Source organism: Myripristis murdjan, chromosome 5 (genome assembly GCF_902150065.1).
Source record: "Myripristis murdjan chromosome 5, fMyrMur1.1, whole genome shotgun sequence".
Lineage (NCBI taxonomy): Eukaryota > Metazoa > Chordata > Actinopteri > Holocentriformes > Holocentridae > Myripristis > Myripristis murdjan.
In genome coordinates, this window is record NC_043984.1 from 37,342,869 (window position 1) to 37,361,031 (window position 18,163).

An 18,163-nucleotide genomic window follows, 5' to 3' on the forward strand; every position below is an offset into this window, starting at 1 on the left:
GGGGTCTAGTCGTAGTAGACTGAAGTAGTAACCATGGTGACTAATCTCAGGGTTAAGTCAAGGGGGTGTCGTCCTCTTTTGTTTGTTGAAAGCTTGTTGCAGCGAGTTTCCTCCTCACCCAGAAACTGTTCACATGTTTTGCTTTTGTTGTTGGTCAACGTTTCTTTTATGGATTCACAATAAAAATCACTAAAAAACATGAGCTGTCAATCTCTTGGATTGCTGTATTTGTCATAATCTGCTGCAAAAAGTCAAAGTGGATGTCATGCTGTTTACATGGACATTTCTTCTTCTAAATACTATCTTAATTGCATTAATATTAGAATATTGTAGTCCATGTAAATGTAGTCACTGAAAGTGACATAAGAGACCAGTTATGACAATTGTAATAACCTTGGCTAAATGTCAAGTGTCCCATCGTCATGATTGTTTATTTTTTACTTTTTTTTATTAGATTTTAAGACTTCAGTTAAAACGTAATGTTGTCTAAACATAAACAAAGTGCTTTCATCTCCACAGGGACAGGAAGAGGAGTCGAGGTGATGTGAAGGAGCAGCTGTCCTGCTGTGCTTTGTGTCAGGAGCTCCTGAGGGATCCAGTCTCCACCAGCTGTGGACACTGGTTCTGCAGACGGTGCATCACCTCAGACTGGGACCAGTCTGATCCATCAGGAGATCCTGCCTGTCCCCAGTGTGGAAAAAGATCCAGAACAAGACCTGGACTGCAGACACCCAGTCAAACCAGCCCAGTGGACGGCGGTCTGCAGGAGGTTTTAGACGAGCATAAGATCAGTCTGAGGAGGAGATGTGAATTTGTGACAGAAGGAACTGCTGCAGCAGGAAGTGGAACCCCCCTCAACAGGATCTACACTGAGCTCTACATCACACAGGGACGGAGTGAAGAGGTTAATACCCAACATGAGGTGTGGCAGCTGGAGACAACATCCAAGATGGAGACCCTCAGTGACACTCCAATCAAGTGCCAGGACATCTTTAAACCCTTACCTGGCCAAGACACACACATCAGAGTAGTTGTGACGCAGGGCGTTGCCGGGATTGGAAAAACCTTCTCAGTGCAGAAGTTCACTCTGGACTGGGCAGAGGGCTTGGAAAACCAACATGTCAGTCTTGTGGTTCTGCTTTCGTTCCGGGAGCTGAACTTGATCAAAGATGAGCGCTACAGTCTTCTCCAGCTGCTCCGTGTTTTCCACCCAACATTACAGACGGTCACAGCAGAGAAGCTCGCCGTCTGTAAAGTCGTGTTCATCTTTGACGGCCTGGATGAAAGCAGGTTTTTATTGGATTTCCAGAACAATGAGGTCGTGTCTGATGTCACACAGACATCATCAGTAGACGTGCTGTTGACAAACCTCATCAAGGGGAATCTGCTTCCCTCGGCTCTCCTCTGGATAACTTCCAGACCTGCGGCGGCCAATCAGATCCCTCCTACATGTGTCGACAGGGTAACAGAAGTGCGAGGGTTCACTGACCTCCAGAAGGAGGAGTACTTCAGGAGGAGATCCAGTGATGAGGAGCTGTGCAGCAGAATCATCTCACACATCAAGGCGTCCAGGAGCCTCCACATCATGTGCCACATCCCAGTCTTCTGCTGGATCACTGCTACAGTTCTGGAGCACATGTTGACTACAGACCAGAGAGGAGAGCTGCCCAAGAGCCTGACTGAGATGTACTCACACTTCCTGCTGGTTCAGACACAGAGGAAGAAGCACAAGTACGATGAGAGACATGACAGGAGTCAGCAGGAGCTGATGGAGACTGACAGGGAAGTTCTTCTGAAGCTGGGCAGGCTGGCGTTTGAACATCTGGAGAAAGGCAACCTGATGTTCTACCAAGAAGACCTGGAGGAGTGTGGTCTTGATGTCACAGAGGCCTCGGTGTACTCAGGAGTGTGCACAGAGATCTTCAAAACCGAGTGTGTGCTCTTCCAGAGAAAAGTCTACTGCTTTGTTCATCTGAGCATTCAGGAGTTTCTCGCTGCCGTCTACATCTTCCACTGCTACACCAACAGGAACACAGAGGTACTGGCCAGAGTCATGAGGGGAGAATGTGATGACAAAAAGCCATCGCTGGATATCTTCCTGAGGACAGTCATGTGTAAAGCCCTGCAGAGCATAAATGGTCACCTGGACCTCTTTGTCCGTTTCCTTCATGGCCTCTCACTGGAGTCCAACCAGAGGCTCTTAGGAGGCCTGCTGGGTCAGACAGAGAGCAGACCAGAAGACATCCAGAGAGTCATCAATAACCTGAAGGAGATGAACACCTACAGTGTCTCACCTGACAGAAACATCAACATCTTCCACTGTTTGATGGAGATGAATGACCTCTCAGTACATCAGGATATCCAAGAGTTCCTGAAGTCAGAGAACAGATCAGAGAAGAGACTCTCTGTGTTCCAGTGCTCAGCTCTGGCCTACATGCTGCAGATGTCAGAGGAGGTTCTGGATGAGTTGGACGTGGAGGCGTACAACACATCAGATGAGGGACGACTGAGACTGATCCCAGCTGTGAGAAACTGCAGGAAGGCTCGGTTAGTCCTGATGTGAAATCAACATTATCCAAACAGTGAAGAGCTGCTTCCATACCTGACACCATCAGAAATACAATAAAGATATGTAGTTCTCTAAATATTCAGGGTAAAGGATTGATTCTGAGAGAAAAAATATACTTCAGGCAGTCCAGGGTAAAAAGGAGGCAACATGATGGTGGTGCCCATAGCAGCTCACCCCTACAATACTTCAAAATAAGAGTTTTTGCTGTGTAATTGAACTTGAGCATCAGGTTTCTACTGCTTGGTTTCTTCTGATATTATACATGAAGCACCTTTCAAAAAAATTGTATCCTGTAATACAATTTAATATTACTATAATATAACACTATATAAACACAAGAAAATCACAGACTTGACATTAAATCTGTAATTACAGATTTTCTGACTGTCGACTCTCAAAGACTCACTGTGAAATCGTGGTCTCGGCTCTGAAGTCCAACCCCCATCTGACAGAGCTGGACCTGAGTGAGAACTACTGGGTCCAGGACTCAGGAGTGAAGCTGCTGTCTGCTGGACTGGAGAGTCCAAACTGCAGACTGGAGACTCTCAGGTCAGACTGCACTTTTTAATGATGACATAAATATATGGATATTGTTTGAATCATATAGCAGCACTAAATGTCTATAAGGCTGATATTGCTGTGAAGTTCATGTTGTGCTTTTTTAAAGTCGGGGCTGCTGGTTATTTTAGTTTTTGTGAGGATGGTTGGTCAGGTTCTGTATCATGGATGCATGCGTGCTTTGTGAGGTTTGACAAGAAACTAACAACCGTCTCATGTGTCAGGAGAGAGAGAGAGAGAGAGAGAGAGAGAGAGAGAGAGAGAGAGAGAGAGAGAGAGAGACCGAAGTTGACTCGTTTGTTACAACCCTAAAGATGGAAATGTCTAGGGATATAAAGGGAAGCAACAAAGATGGCGTAAATGGCGAGTACCGCCGTTTATTTGTAGCGCTTGGGGGTAAATAATGGACACAATAAGGGGAAAACAGGGGAACAAATACAAAAATACAGAGCAAAACATACACAAAATACACCACACTAGCCTGCTCTGTAACAAAAGAAATTCTAACCTACCTGTTCCAAACAACAACAAAAAAATAACCTGGCTAAGCTACACTAAACTTACCTGCTTAAAACAAATTTACACACACGGGCCGCCACACAAAACCCAAACACAGGTAAATAAATAAAATGACTAGTGGCTAGGAACACAACACTGATGCCAAATTAACTCTCAAAACTAGCAAAACAAAGGCATCCACTTAATAACGATAGTCAAACAATCTTTAAACAAAACGAGTAAACCGAAGGTTACAGTCTTTCAAGTTAACAATGTGTTAACAGCGAAGAGAGAGAGAGAGAGAGAGAGAGAGAGAGAGAGAGAGAGAGAGAGAGAGAGAGAGAGAGAGAGAGAGAGAGAGAGAGAGAGAGAGAGAGAGAGAGAGAGAGAGAGAGAGAGACAGACAGACAGACAGACAGACAGACAGACAGACAGACAGACAGACAGACAGACAGACAGACAGACACCTTATTCTTAGTTTAGATTTGAGTGTTTGTGTGTTTGAAACTCGGTTTCTGTCAGAGCCACATGACTTCTATCAAAAAGAGCTGCTGAGCCGTCGGTTCCAGATCTCTGCTGTGTTTGTGGAAGAAAATCAAACACATCAGGGCTCATCAACTCCATTTGTCCAAAGGCCAGAATGTTTTTAATCAGACACTGTGGGGAGCAGACTTTACAATACCAACATATTCATTTATTTAGGAATAATTAGCCTATTATTGTTTAGTATTTTCAGTTTATTACAAAATGAATATCTGTATCAGTGTGAGCAGGCTGCTAGAAAACATGAAAAATCCATAATAATAACTAGATACTGAAGTAGAAAAAGCTCTCAGAGCACAAGGAGCCAGTTCACTGAGGAGTGACGCTTCAAATCTGGAATTATGGAAATGGAATGACTGACAGGAAGTTTGAATCCCCTTTAACCGGTGTTGACTCTGTTATGCAGCGCCCTGATTGGAGGAAAATGTTGAGCCCATGCTTGCATGAAGATACAGCACAAGACTCATTCCATTCCTAAAAGACAGGAAGTGGTTTGAGCTTCACCTGTCAGGCTGCTGCTCTTCAGAGACAAGCAGCCAATCAGACGCAGCTCTGTGAGGGAGGCCTGACACAGATCTGCACTCTTCTTGTCTTATACTTTATTTTTTATTCTTCATTCAGATTGAGGCACTGCTGGTTGTCAGTGAGCTGCTGTGCTTCTCTGGCCTTGGCTCTGAAGTCCAACCCCCATCTGACAGAGCTGGACCTGAGTGAGAACGACCTGCAGGATTCAGGAGTGAAGCTGCTGTCTGCTGGACTGGAGAGTCCAAACTGCAGACTGAAGACTCTCAGGTCAGACTGCACTTTTTCATGATGTGTGAACATGTAATATTCTGTTAGCTGAACAGGAGTTTTACAGGCTTACATCTCAAATTGTTGTCAAACTGTATTTTCACACAGTCCTTGTGTGTTGAAGTGAAAAACTGTGAACTTGAGTGATGATATTGAACATTATTTCAACATGCAGGGGTCCAAATGGCCTCCGTCTGTGGGAATCTGATATTTATTGTGGTAATTCCACAGAACGTATAGAGGACACCATCATCGAGGTCTTGGTCCAACTATAGATTCACAAAGGATTCCAATATTTTCTTTGATGAATCATCAGGGACAAAAATCCCATGTGGGCATATCAGTGCATTCTGGTATCTTTCACAGATTAGGCATGATGGGATGGAGTTGGTATGTCCAACTTTTCCCATCCTGATCACATTCCCTCATGGTAACTGTTGTCTTGTAACTGTTCTGAACCTCAACTAAACCTTTAGGACCTCTTGTTTTTCATTGATTATTATTTTGATCATCTTCACAAACTTTTTCACAGCTCACCTACTTCACATGCAAAACTTTGTTTAAACTCTGCAGGCTGACAGACCACGCCAAATGAACATTTTGTATATTTCAGGATATTTTCTGTCTCTAGTCCCTCAGACTGAGCCATATGAACACAGTCGACTGTCACCATGTTTTTGACTGAATACTGTGATATCCATATTGTGAGGATATTGTTAGGATGACTGGTTGGTGCTTCATGAAAGTGTAAATTAGTGCTAAACAGTCATTAGTAATGTAAGAGTTAATTTTGGCAAGGAAATTAATATATATATTCAAGCTGACAAAGTGTTTAAGTTTTGTTTACTGTTGCCATATTTAAATTACTAATTTGATGGTATGGCCTAATTCATTCAGTATCACTCATTGTGAGTATATTTAATTTTGTTATATGCTCAGTTATACCAGTTTTATTGCTAAATGTTGTCCAGGGTAGTGACAACTTCCGGGTGAAGAGGTAGACAGGTAGAGAGAAGGCGAGAGGGAGGAGAGCAGGAGAGACTGTGCCGTACGGCCGCCTGTTGCTTCATGTTGCTCACTAAAGTTATGAGAAGAGCTCAAGTGTTTGCTTGTTCATTCACACTCAACTTTCCACCCACGACGCTTACAGTAATATGGATATGATGAGCGAGCAGGCTGAGGCCAATAACAGAGCAGCGAGGAGCGTCAGCTAGGCCTGTAGTCAACCAAAGAAAATCTTTCGACCAAAAGTCGACTAATCAGGAATACAAAAAAAAAAGTTACTATTTTTAGATTAATTCACTGGGCAGTAGCCTACCTGGTAGGCTTGTCCGCCTAAATGAATTATAAATAAACATGAACAACTAGTATTTGCAGTATATTAAATCGTTTTTGACCTCATTATTTTGCACTGAATGGCACACTGGAGTCGCTCGGCTCTGACACGCTGCATCACGTCCACCTGCAACATCACAGCTTATGATTTCTGAAAATAGCACTATGTCAAGCTGCTGTCATCGCGGGTGTGTGCGCCTGCAGTTATAAAACGATTATTAGACTAAAACTTTGAAATATGCCAATTCTGATATGTTTATACTCCAAACTGACGGAGCGACCTAACACAGACATGTTAGCTTACCGTGTTTAGGTGATGTGCCATGTTGGTGGTTGAGCTGTGATACACAAACTGTTGTTTGCAAAGTTTGCATTCGACTTTTTTTCCATCTATTTTGGTAAAATGCTGCCACACTGACGACGTCTTTGACATGGTAGAGGACCAAATGTTCATTAAACGTTCTTAATGAAGCAAATATTCAGAAAACCAGGCCTCATTTTTCCTTCAGTTCAGAACATACAGGCCTACCTGTCTGTCTCCAGTGGGTTGGGCTAATCCAAAACTGTGAGAACAAGGGGGGTGTTCTGAAGACAGACTGTTACCAGGGAAACAGGCTGTTCTGAAAACACCCCCATTAGCACTTACTGCTTTACTCCTGATAAAATGAACACGGCAGATAATCAGATTTTGGTTGACCAAGAACGTATCAACCAATAAATCGACCAGTCGACTAACAGACTGCAGCCCTACTGTCATTGTATTTCAAGATATGAAGAAAAAATGCCTTAATTGCTTGAAATGAGTCAAAATATAGCTGTCAAAGCACCAAAATGCAAAATGTTCTCAAATTAATTAAGTTAAAGGCCCAATGGCCTGAAAAATGCAATTTTGGTTGTTTTTGTGTGATAGGGAAGGTCTTGGGGCCACATAAATACTGTCCCATGCATTTCACCTGTGATAAATGGAGAAGTGCACACAGCCCGTTTTTTGAAACTGCCCTTTTTTTTTTTTTTTATATATATATATATATTAGGGATGTACCTGAACCCGAATACGATATTCAGAAGTACAGAAATAATGCTTTGATCCCGAATAGTTTTTCTGTCCGAGGTTTCTCCTCATTATTTGGGAGCTTTTTTCTAAAGAAAAAAAAAACATTTGGATGTGTGTTTTGAGCAGGATTTTGAGCCAATTACAAGAGATTAAAACAAAACGTAACAAAAAACATGTTGGTGCGTGTTTTCACTGCCACACTTTGGTTTTGGTGTTCAGTCCCGTCCGTCATCACAGAGGAGCAGCAGCACAGAACACGAGCAGGCAGCACTGCAGCAACACCAAAAGCATTTTGTCAAAGACAATAACGGGAAAAGAAGCGGCTATAAAACGGTGGAGACATTTTTTGAGTGTCACGACCCCCACAGAACGACTCGTTTCACCAGCAGAATCTGATCCATTCAGTCCGATTACGTTTGGAAAGTCTAGAAGAGACGCACGATTAAATTACCGTATTGACCAGCATAAAAGACGACCCTAATTTTAAGACGACCCCTCTTTTTCAAAACCCTTTTTTGGAAAAATACTTTTTATATGGACAAAATGTTATTTGAATAAAAAAGCCACTGGCCGGCATCAGGCAAGCCGGCCGCGGCACCGGTCAGTCGGTACCGCGCCCACCTGGTCAGGTCTGCTGGATCTGACAGGTGAGTGGCGCATACAGACTGCCATATATACCTTTCATTATAAATCAACTTTTGTTCATACGCGGCTGCAGCAGCACAACAGACAATAACACAGACAACATGGTTGATTATTGACTGCTCAATGCGGCCATTCGCCGGTAATCGCGGCATCAGGCGAGTCTATCTACTGGTTTACATATGCAAGTACAGTACAGGTGAATTTGCTTAGACCCCCAATATTAGACGAGGGTGTTTTTTCAGGGCATTTTCAATGGAAACATATCGTCTTATATTCAGATGAATACAGTATTTTATTCCCGTTGTAGTTAGCCGAGAGCTAAACCGGAAGTTAGCCGGCTACCTCGGCGGAAGTCTCTATGCGCTCACTTCTGGTTTCTTCCCGAATCCGAATCATGAATCCGAAGTATTTTTAAAAAGCCCGAATCCAAACCCGAATACAAATAGTGCCTTGGCTGTACAGCCCTACTGCACTTGTAAAACGAGCGGATTGCACTTCCCTTAATTGATGATGTCATGAGGACGGTGACTCCGCCCACAGCGCCTGCCCGTCCCCAGGCAACAAGCTCACAACATATTTACAACATATTTAACAAACATAACGTACCATTCTGAAACATCCTGTAAGAAACAGATCTGAGGTGGTTCGGTTTCTCCTGTCTGTGGTTCAGGATCGTACGTTTGTATAACATCACACTCAGGGTCCCGGTTCACGGGTCCCTCAGGGTTTAGGGTTAGGGTTAGCGCCGACTGTTTTATCAACCCGACACAACACAATGCCAGCTTCGTCTGTGGTTCGGGATCGGAGTCGGGCTCAAACACGTACGGTCGTATGACATCACGCTCGGCGGTTGCCATGACAATCTTACATGAGATGATAATTCCTGTTTACCGGTGAGCACCATTGAGCTCTGTTGAGCAATGAAGGTTTCAGTTACTTGCTTGTGATTGGCCCGACCATATGTCACTCAGAAAACAGTCAGCCAATCAGTGGAGAGGGGCTGATTCTCTCTTCTGATTGGCTAATCGAACCGTGCTGTCAGAGCTCCGGGAGCAAGGCAAGAGAGAGGAGCTGTGAAACTATATTTATCAGACCACAGGTTCAAAACCACAAACACATCATGCAGGGAGATCAACAGATAAAATAAAACCCTGGAGACGTGGACAGCATGGGGCCTTTAAGGACCCATGATCAAGAAAGGTAACAAAAACACCTCGCTGAAATGGTATGTCAGGTTTTTTCACTTCATTCATTTAATTTAGGCCATATTCCTTTTTCTTTTAATCTTTCTTTATGAAATGACATTTATCATTGCTTGTCAGTGCAGTTTTAAAAAGTATGATGGCGCACTTTTTACAAGAAGTCAAACAACAAATTTCCTTAGATTGTGGTAATTCCAGCAGAGTTTTTTTTAATAGCAAACTTGGTTTAAAAGAGATGCCTGTCATTTTGTTATGATTTTTCGGTCTTGGTCTGGTCTCGGTCTCGACCTCCAAATGTCTCGGTAATGTCTCGGTCTCGGTCGGTGCGGTCTTGACTACAACACGACTTATTGGTTTAATGTTTTCAGTCCACTTGGTCCATATCAGCTAGAATTTTTCTTTTTGGATCCTGAGGGAAAATGACAGCTGTTCCATAATCTATATTTCATGTACTATTTCTATCTAGGGATGCACCGATACCACTTTTTCACAGAATGAGTAGAGTACAAGTACTTGCATTTCAGTACTCACCAATACCGATACTGAGTACTTAATAACGCCATTACACTTTATAGAATTACTTTGAATTTTTTAAAAAAAATTTCCACAGATGTTCTGTTATTTGAACAACATTCCTCAGCATGTTTTTCTTGAACATGGGTGACTGTCACAAGTTTCACTGCAGTACAAACACAAATTTAACAAAATTGTCATACACTGCGGATGTTTCAGGGCTCTCAAGTTTTGAACTGAGTTCAGAGTGAGATTTTGGTGGTGGCGGCGTCGGGGGGTGTTATGTTAAATTATTACCGGTATTACTATTTTTAAAATGTAAATTACAATATCAACAATACAATATCAAAAAGACCTAACAAATCAGCTACCAATGAATGAGTATGCCTGTGATAACACAGATTGAAAAATAAGTCGAAGTGATACCTCTTCTCTGAATAGACAAGCTAAGCCAGTGTGCTGCTGTTAGCCAGTGAAAATAGAGCAGAGTGGCAACTCTTCCCTTTGTTACACAATCTATGTTAGTGCGCTGCTGTAGCTGGAGAGTTTCTCTGCCTTTGCTCTCAAGTCTCACACATTGGGTGTGAGGCTTGAGAGCCCTGATGTTTTATGCGGATGTGTTTTTTCACGGAGTCGTGCAGCTTCGGTAGCACCGTGTCTGTGATATGGTGACGGCTGGGAATCTCATACCTTGGCTCCAGTACGCAGAGAAGACCCCGGAATCCCAGATCATCGCCCACAGACAGTGGCTGGTCATCCAGGGAAATATACTCGGCAAGAGCATCTGTGATTTTGACCCTCACGCGGGTTGCCTCTGGACATTTTCTCCCGCCTCGCCAGCGTCTGCCGCAAAGTTGGTTGTCTTTTGTCGGTGCCGCTAGTGAACTCCTTATATTCTGTGTTGTGCTGGGATTTCAAATGCTTTATCAAGTTGCTTGTGTTGTAAATTGCAGATTTGGTCCCTCCTCTAGACAGTTTTGCTGAACATAATTTGCATTCTGCTTTGTTTTTGTCACACTCGCTCTCATCCACCTGAAAATATTTCCACACCGCTGACATGACTCCACACTGCCCGCCTTGCAGTCAGATAATGTAAACTGCACACTTCCATAATCTGGTATCGGTGTTGTGGTATCGGCACATATTTTACCAGTACGAGTAGAGTACTCAAGCCCGGTATCGGTACCAATACCCGATACTGGTATTGATATCGGTGCATCCCTATTTCCATCCATTCATCAGTGACTGCTGGGTCTGGTTTTAGCATCTCCTTGTCACCGCCTTTTTACCACCAAAAGTATTTGAGCCAGTTTCTTGTCCTTTTGGCTCCATCTTTCAAATGGGATATCACCATGTAGATATCGTCACATCTAAAAGGAATAGTCCTTCCAAATACATTATTTAGATGCTGATGTATTTCTGGACAATTAGGGACAGGAACCTGGCAGTTCCAGAAGATATGGAAGTGATTGGTGTCGTTTATCTCCTCCAGCAAATCCCACCATCTCCAAAAGGCCTTTTTTGTGAGGGAGTCCTGAGAAATGGTGCAATATTTTTGCAGCAGAGCTCTGGCCATGCAGTCCAACTGGTTGAATTCCACTGCACTTCACAGATTCTCTGCCAGCTCTCGTCACAAATCTGAAAATGAGCCTCCTTCTCCCATTTCTTTGTTCCATAAAGCATATTTTCAGAGCAACACTGGCGAATACTGTTGTCTGGTCAGTCTTTTGAAATGCTCCTAACTTTGGCCCTGATTGGTCCAGAGACTGGGTGCTGGTGTCATGTGATGTAGAAGCTCTTGTTCTCCAGTTTTCCTCTGAGAAGATGGTAGACTGAAGGCATCTGAGGACTTTTCACTGAGCCTTTCATTTGTTATTTATGGACGTACCTATGGCTGTTTTCACGTCTACCGTATTTAGCACTGAATATGAATTATTTTGGATCTTTCATCATTTCTTGCTTTTATTGTCTGTTTATTTGTGTTTTTAATATTTTGATGTCTTTTCATTTCAGGTGTTATCTTTATCTTTTCATTTACTCTGATGGTTTTGTAAAGCACTTTGGAACTTTGCTTTAAAGGTGTAATATAAATATAAATTAGTATTATCAGTATTATTATTAATATAATTATTATAATAATTATTTCATTGGTTTTTCCTGCATTTTTGAATATTTTGAAAAATCTCTGACTGATAAATATCCAAAACTCTGGAAATTATAGCTCCATATTTTATTCTTCATTCAGACTGAGTCACTGCAGCTTGACAGAGAGCTGCTGTGCTTCTCTGGCCTCGGCTCTGAAGTCCAACCCCCATCTGACAGAGCTGGACCTGAGTGAGAACCACCTGCAGGATTCAGGAGTGGAGCTGCTGTCTGCTGGACTGGAGAGTCCAAACTGCAGACTGGAGACTCTCAGGTCAGACTGCACTTTTTAATGATGGCATAAATATATGGATATTGTGTGAATCATATAGCAGCACTAAATCTCTATAAGGCTGATATTGCTGTGAAGTATATGTTGTGCTTTTTTAAAGTCGGGGCTGCTGGTTATTTTAGTTTTTGTGAGGATGGTTGGTCAGGTTCTGTATCATGGATGCATGCGTGCTTTGTGAGGTTTGACAAGTGACTAACAACCGTCTCATGTGTCAGGAGAGAGAGAGAGAGATTTTTTTGATTTTTAAAACACTATTAATTTATACACAATTATTCAAAAAAAAAAAAAACACAAAGAAAAAACAGCACAAAAATAAAATAAATTATAGCATATTCAGGTCAACATTTGACCAAAGACCAATCCGTCATCTTTCACATAACAGAACCCTTTTTTAAGGCACCACATTTTCTTAAACTCCTTCAGGTTATTTGTTATAGCAAAGAAATTAAAGTCCGTTTTTAAACGTGCCTTTAACATACGTTTATATATCTCCAACACATCAAAATCAACCAGGTTTTCCAGCTTGTTTTTCCTGCTCAGGTAAGTAGCCATCTTTGCCTGACCAATCAGAAAGTTGAAAAACTGACATTTGATTTTGTTCTTTTTGTTGTACTTATACCCTAGAATGTACATGAGACTCGTGTAAGACTCGTCAAGCAGAGCAAAAATACGAGTCAAAAACTCAAACAATGAACAGAGCCGTCCACACTCAAGAAAACAATGAAAGACTGTCTCTCTCTGCGGACAGAAAGGACAGGTATCAGCAACACCTGGATTAATCACAGATACAAATGCATTCACAGCCACAGCAGCATGGAGGATCCTCCACTGCAGGTCAGCAGCCCTCTTAGTTAACGGTGGTTTATATAGTGCTCGCCACTCAGGCCTCTGGGCCTCCACCAGGCCCAGGTGGGCCCTCCAGGGGGTATCAACCCGATCTTTCAGTTTATTCTGATTCAAAATTTTAACCAACAAATAATACATTTTCTTAGCTACCATTGTACTCAATTTGTAATCAGTGACATTGTTCAATTTTAACAAAACACCATCACATTTCAACACAGGTACAATTCTGACTTCAGGAAAGGGGTCGTTTACATTAGGCTGAATCAGTCCGTTACAGTAATTAGCAGTCATTAAGAGTTCAGAGTGAGCCAGCTGCTGCTTCCATCCCCTCAGCAGGAGGCTGGCCACCCTGACTGACCTGACCCCCAGGCGGGATGCCAGGCCTGCAGCATTGTCGGAGCCGGGTCCCATGAACCACAGGCTCTCTGAGGAGCCAGAACAAAGAGTCACTGCTCAGTCTCTCCTTACGGAACATCCCCCACATTTTAAACAGTCCTTTATAATACAATAGGAGATTGTTCAACTTTTGTCCATTAAAGTCCATTAAAAACATTGGTTCAGCCAGACCCAGCCCACCACACCGCTCCAGGATGGCACGAGCTACGGGTCTCCAGACCAGATCAGCAGGTCCAGTCAGGAGTCTCTTAATAAACTGCAGTCTAAAAGCAGCCCCCCTGCTCGCCAGGTGGACCAGCCCGTGCCCCCCCTCCTCCTTGGGCAGGAACAGAAGGCTCTGTGGGACCCAGTGCAGACGGTCCCAGAAAAAGTCCACCATGACAGCCTGCACTCTGGCCAGCAAGTTGACTGGAGGGTCCATACACGCCAGCCGATGCCACAACATAGACGACACAAGATTATTTATAATGAGGATCCGACCTTTAAAAGACATTTTTGATAAAATCCATTGCCATTTCTTTAGTCGGCCCTCAACTTTCTCCAAAACATTGTCCCAGTTTTTTGAGGAAAAAGACTCATCTCCAAGATGAACCCCCAGATACTTGAGTCCTCCTCTCTTCCACATGAGGCCTCCAGGCAAACACAAACTAGAAATCCTTCCCTCACCTATGGCTAGGGCTTCACTCTTTCGCCAGTTTCCTTTAGCAGCAGAGAGCTTGCTAAAGTTGACCACAGTTTTGTTCAACACATTAATATCATTTTGATTTTTTATTAGTACAATAATATCATCAGCATATGCAGATAATTTAAAACAATTTTTACATTCAGGAAAGGAGAAACCAGACAACTTAGACCGTAACTTGTGCAAAAAAGGCTCAATAGCCAGAGAGTACAACATCCCAGACAAAGAGCACCCCTGCCTGACACCCCTCTGCACTTTAAATGGAGCACTTAAACCACCGTTAATCTTCAGTACACTCTCAATGGCCCTGTACAAGACCTGGATCTTGGCTATGAGACCAGAGCTGAACCCAAAAGCCTGCAGTGTGCGCCACAAATACTGATGTTAGTTAGTTAGTTAGTTAGATACTTTATTCATCCCGAAGGAAATTCACAGTTTCCAGCAGTATCCACAGAGTACAAGATTAAGTAAATCAAAAATAAAGAATAAAGATGACCCTCAAGATCTAAAGATCTAAGTACCAATGTGCAAAAAAACAATGTGCAAAAAACCAATAAAACCAGTAAAACCAGTGTGCATCGATGTATACAATGTATTTACAGTATAAACAGATGATAAATAAATAAATAGCGCCCAGATGATAAATAGATGATAAAAAGCCAATAAAACCAGTGTGCATCGATGTATACAATGTGCATAGATGTGGGCAATGTCCAAATTCACAGTATAAACAGATGATAAATAGCAGCAGCAATATATACTCTATAAACGAGGATAAAAAATAGAATATGATATGAAGATGATGCTCAATGATATGATATGATGCTCAACTCGGTCAAAAGCCTTTTCTTGATCTAGAGAAATCAGACCAAGCTCACAGCCCAAAGAACCAGAGAGGTCCAAAATGTCCCGAATTAGAGTGACGTTGTCAGATATCAACCTGCTGGGTACACAGTATGTCTGGTCTACATGGACAATCTGCTCCATCACTTTTCTCAGTCTTAAAGCTAAGACTTTGGACAACAGTTTGTAATCAGTACATAGTAATGAAACAGGACGCCAGTTCCTTATGTCCTGCAGGTCTCCTTTCTTCGGGAGGAGGGTGAGGACAGCCCTCCTGCAGCTCAGGGGCAGCTTCCCCTTACCCAGACTGTCTCTGAGCACAGACAACAGATCTCCACCAATCACAGGCCAGAAAGTCTTATAAAAATCCACTGGGAGACCATCTATCCCAGGAGCCTTCCCACTCCTCATGCTCTGCAGGGCCTCCTGCAACTCCTTTGCAGAGAGCTGTGCTTCCAGTTCTGTGTTGTCTTCCTCTGAGACCCGAGGAAGGCCCTCATAAAAGGACAGCGCCACCTCTGGTTCATCCTGGAACTCGGACGTGTAAAGTTCCTTATAGAAACTAGCTGCACACTGACGGATGTCAGCTGACTCCTGCAGCAGCTGCCCTGTGTCAGACCTCAGAGAATGGATCAGCTTCCTCTGACCGTTCTTCCGCTCAAGACCAAAGAAAAAGTGAGAGGGAGCATCCATGCAAACGACATGTTGGAACCTCGACCTGACCAGAGCACCCTGTGCAGAAACTCCCAGCAGGTCAGACAGAGCTGATTTTTTGCTTTTGAGAACTTCAATATGTTCTCGATCTCCTGTGGAGCTTGCTAAATCCTGCATCTCCACTACAGCTCTCTCCAGAGCTCTCATAGATCTGGCCATGTCCTTTGAGACATTGAGAGTGTACTGTAGGCAAAGCTGTTTGATTTTTACTTTACCGATATCCCACCACTGCTGTAGAGAGAGATACTCACACTTAGTTTTTCTGTGATTGTGCCAAAATGATCTGAATATATTAATGAAACCATTATCAGACAAAAGGGAACTATTGAAGTGCCAGTACGCACTTTTACATTTCACATCTTTTATACACAATGAGCACTGTACAAGGGAGTGATCTGACATACCCACCGGACTGATATCACAACCTTTAAATACATTAATGTGATGTTCAAAGCAATAAACACGATCAAGTCTGGCTAAAGACAACAAATTGTCTCTGGAGTGAGCCCAGGTGTACTGACGCTGATTTTTATGAAATGTCTCCAGATGTCACACAATTCAAAATTCTCAATGATCTTAATAAGACAGCTCCTAGAGGCAGGGTGAGGTTCCTGGTGGTTCCTGTCTAACAGGGTTTTCTGTGCAGTTGAAATCAACACCAACAAACAAAAACTCCTCACTGCTACAGTTACTGATAACATTCTTTAACACATCCAGAAACAACATCCTCTCTGATGGCACAGTTGGAGCGTACACATTTATGAAAGTCATTTTCACATTTTCAAACTCAGCACATATTTTCAATAACCGACCCGGAACAATTTCATCACTAACACATGCAAAAGGCAAGAAATCTCTAGAGAAGAGAGTGATAACTCCTCCCCTGTTGCTGCTCAGGTGACTGAAAACAGCCTCTCCATCCCACTCCCTCCTCCAGTCACATTCATTATCACTGGTGCTGTGGGTTTCCTGAAGGAACATTACATTTAATCTCCTGCTCTTGACAAGACTAAACAATGCAGCTCTCTTCCCATCTTCACCGTTTATATTTAAAGATCCCAGCTTTACATCACACATGGTTATTTTAAAGCTGCATCTTATCAAAGACAAAATACACACATGGAGGAAAAAAACAACATACTTAATCATCATTTACAATTTGGGCTCAAACCTTGGATAACAGTTTCTTCAGTCTGAAAATTTCTTTATCAGAAGAAGAAGGCTGCCCGAGGCCTCCTGTGTTCTTCATGAAGAACCTGACAGAGTCACAGAAAATATTCCTCGACTCTCACAGCCCTCAGCCCTTTTGTTTCTCTCAGAAAACTTCTGATTCTCGGGAAAGAGTAACCACTCTGCATCTCCACCTGCATATCCTCCTCCTCACCATCACTCTCCTGTGTGTTGTGTGTGTCGCCCTGTGTATCACTCTGTGTGTCATCCTGTATGTCACTCTGTGTGTCCTGTGTGTCATCCTGTATGTCACTCTGTGTGTCCTGTGTGTCCTGTATGTCACTCTGTGTGTCCTGTGTGTCATCCTGTATGTCACTCTGTGTGTCCTGTATGTCACTCTGTGTGTCCTGTGTGTCACTCTGTGTGTCCTGTGTGTTTCTCTCTGGCTGAGAGGAGGCCAGCTGAGGTTCTGTCTTTGACACCTTGTTAGTTTTTACAGTACTCTCCTTTGTTTCTGTTTGTTTTCTTTTAACAGACACTTTCAGCATCTCATCATCAATCACACTTTCCTCACTGAGCACAGACTCAGCCACTCTGGTTGCAGTGTGTCCTGCCTGCTCCCTCAGCTCTGCCTGAACGCTGAGCACCTCCTGCTTATTCTGATCAACATTATCAATCTGAATATCCTGTAAATCACCCTGATCACTGTCCTCTCTGTTTTCACCCCCCTCTGTATCTGTATGTTTCTGTGCCTCCTGTGTGTGTGTCTGTGTGTTCTCTGTATGTTTCTGTGCCTCCTGTGTGTGTCTGTGCGCTCTGTGTGTTACTGTGTAACAATCACCCTACTTTAAAAGGTAGGTGAAAGCACAACGCAAAAAATTAAGGTGACGGGCGGATATAGCCTATTCCGATTATGCGGTGAAGCCGCTGGCTGGTGATTAAATATTTTTTTCTCACAAAATAGCACCGAAATCAAAACTTCCTCTGCTCCTAAATCAAGAAAAAATTACTGACAAACGAAAAAACTTCTGCTTGCGTTAATAAGCGTGATATATTTTAAAGAACAGAAAAAAACTTTGCAGAACAGACAATAGCCGGCATACACACACCTGCCGCTGCAGAATTAATCTTCCGATCTATTTATAATTCCACAAAACAAACCCGAATTACTGTACCCCGACCCCAGTCCAAAGTTCAAAGTGTACAAAACCTCAAAATTGTCCAATGTCCACGTTGGCCATGAAAGAAGAAGAAGAAAAAAAAAGGTAAATAATAAACCAACAGGTGGAAGCGTGGCGAGAAGCCGCAGTCTGACACGCCACGCCAACCACGCAGACCTCACCACTGCCCGTCCAGGAAAGTCGGGTCC

General features: G+C 43.0%; 1 protein-coding gene and 1 pseudogene across 1 annotated transcript in view; both read left to right on the forward strand.

Moving 5' to 3' along the window:
- The window catches only part of LOC115359332 (NACHT, LRR and PYD domains-containing protein 14-like), a gene marked incomplete at its 3' end in the record, with an annotated part of 845,616 nt that overhangs the window by 680,359 nt on the left and 147,094 nt on the right, over positions 1 to 18,163 (forward strand). The gene's annotated exons all lie outside the window — the stretch shown is intronic.
- The window catches only part of LOC115359093 (NACHT, LRR and PYD domains-containing protein 3-like), a 30,036-nt pseudogene that overhangs the window by 1,744 nt on the left and 10,129 nt on the right, over positions 1 to 18,163 (forward strand).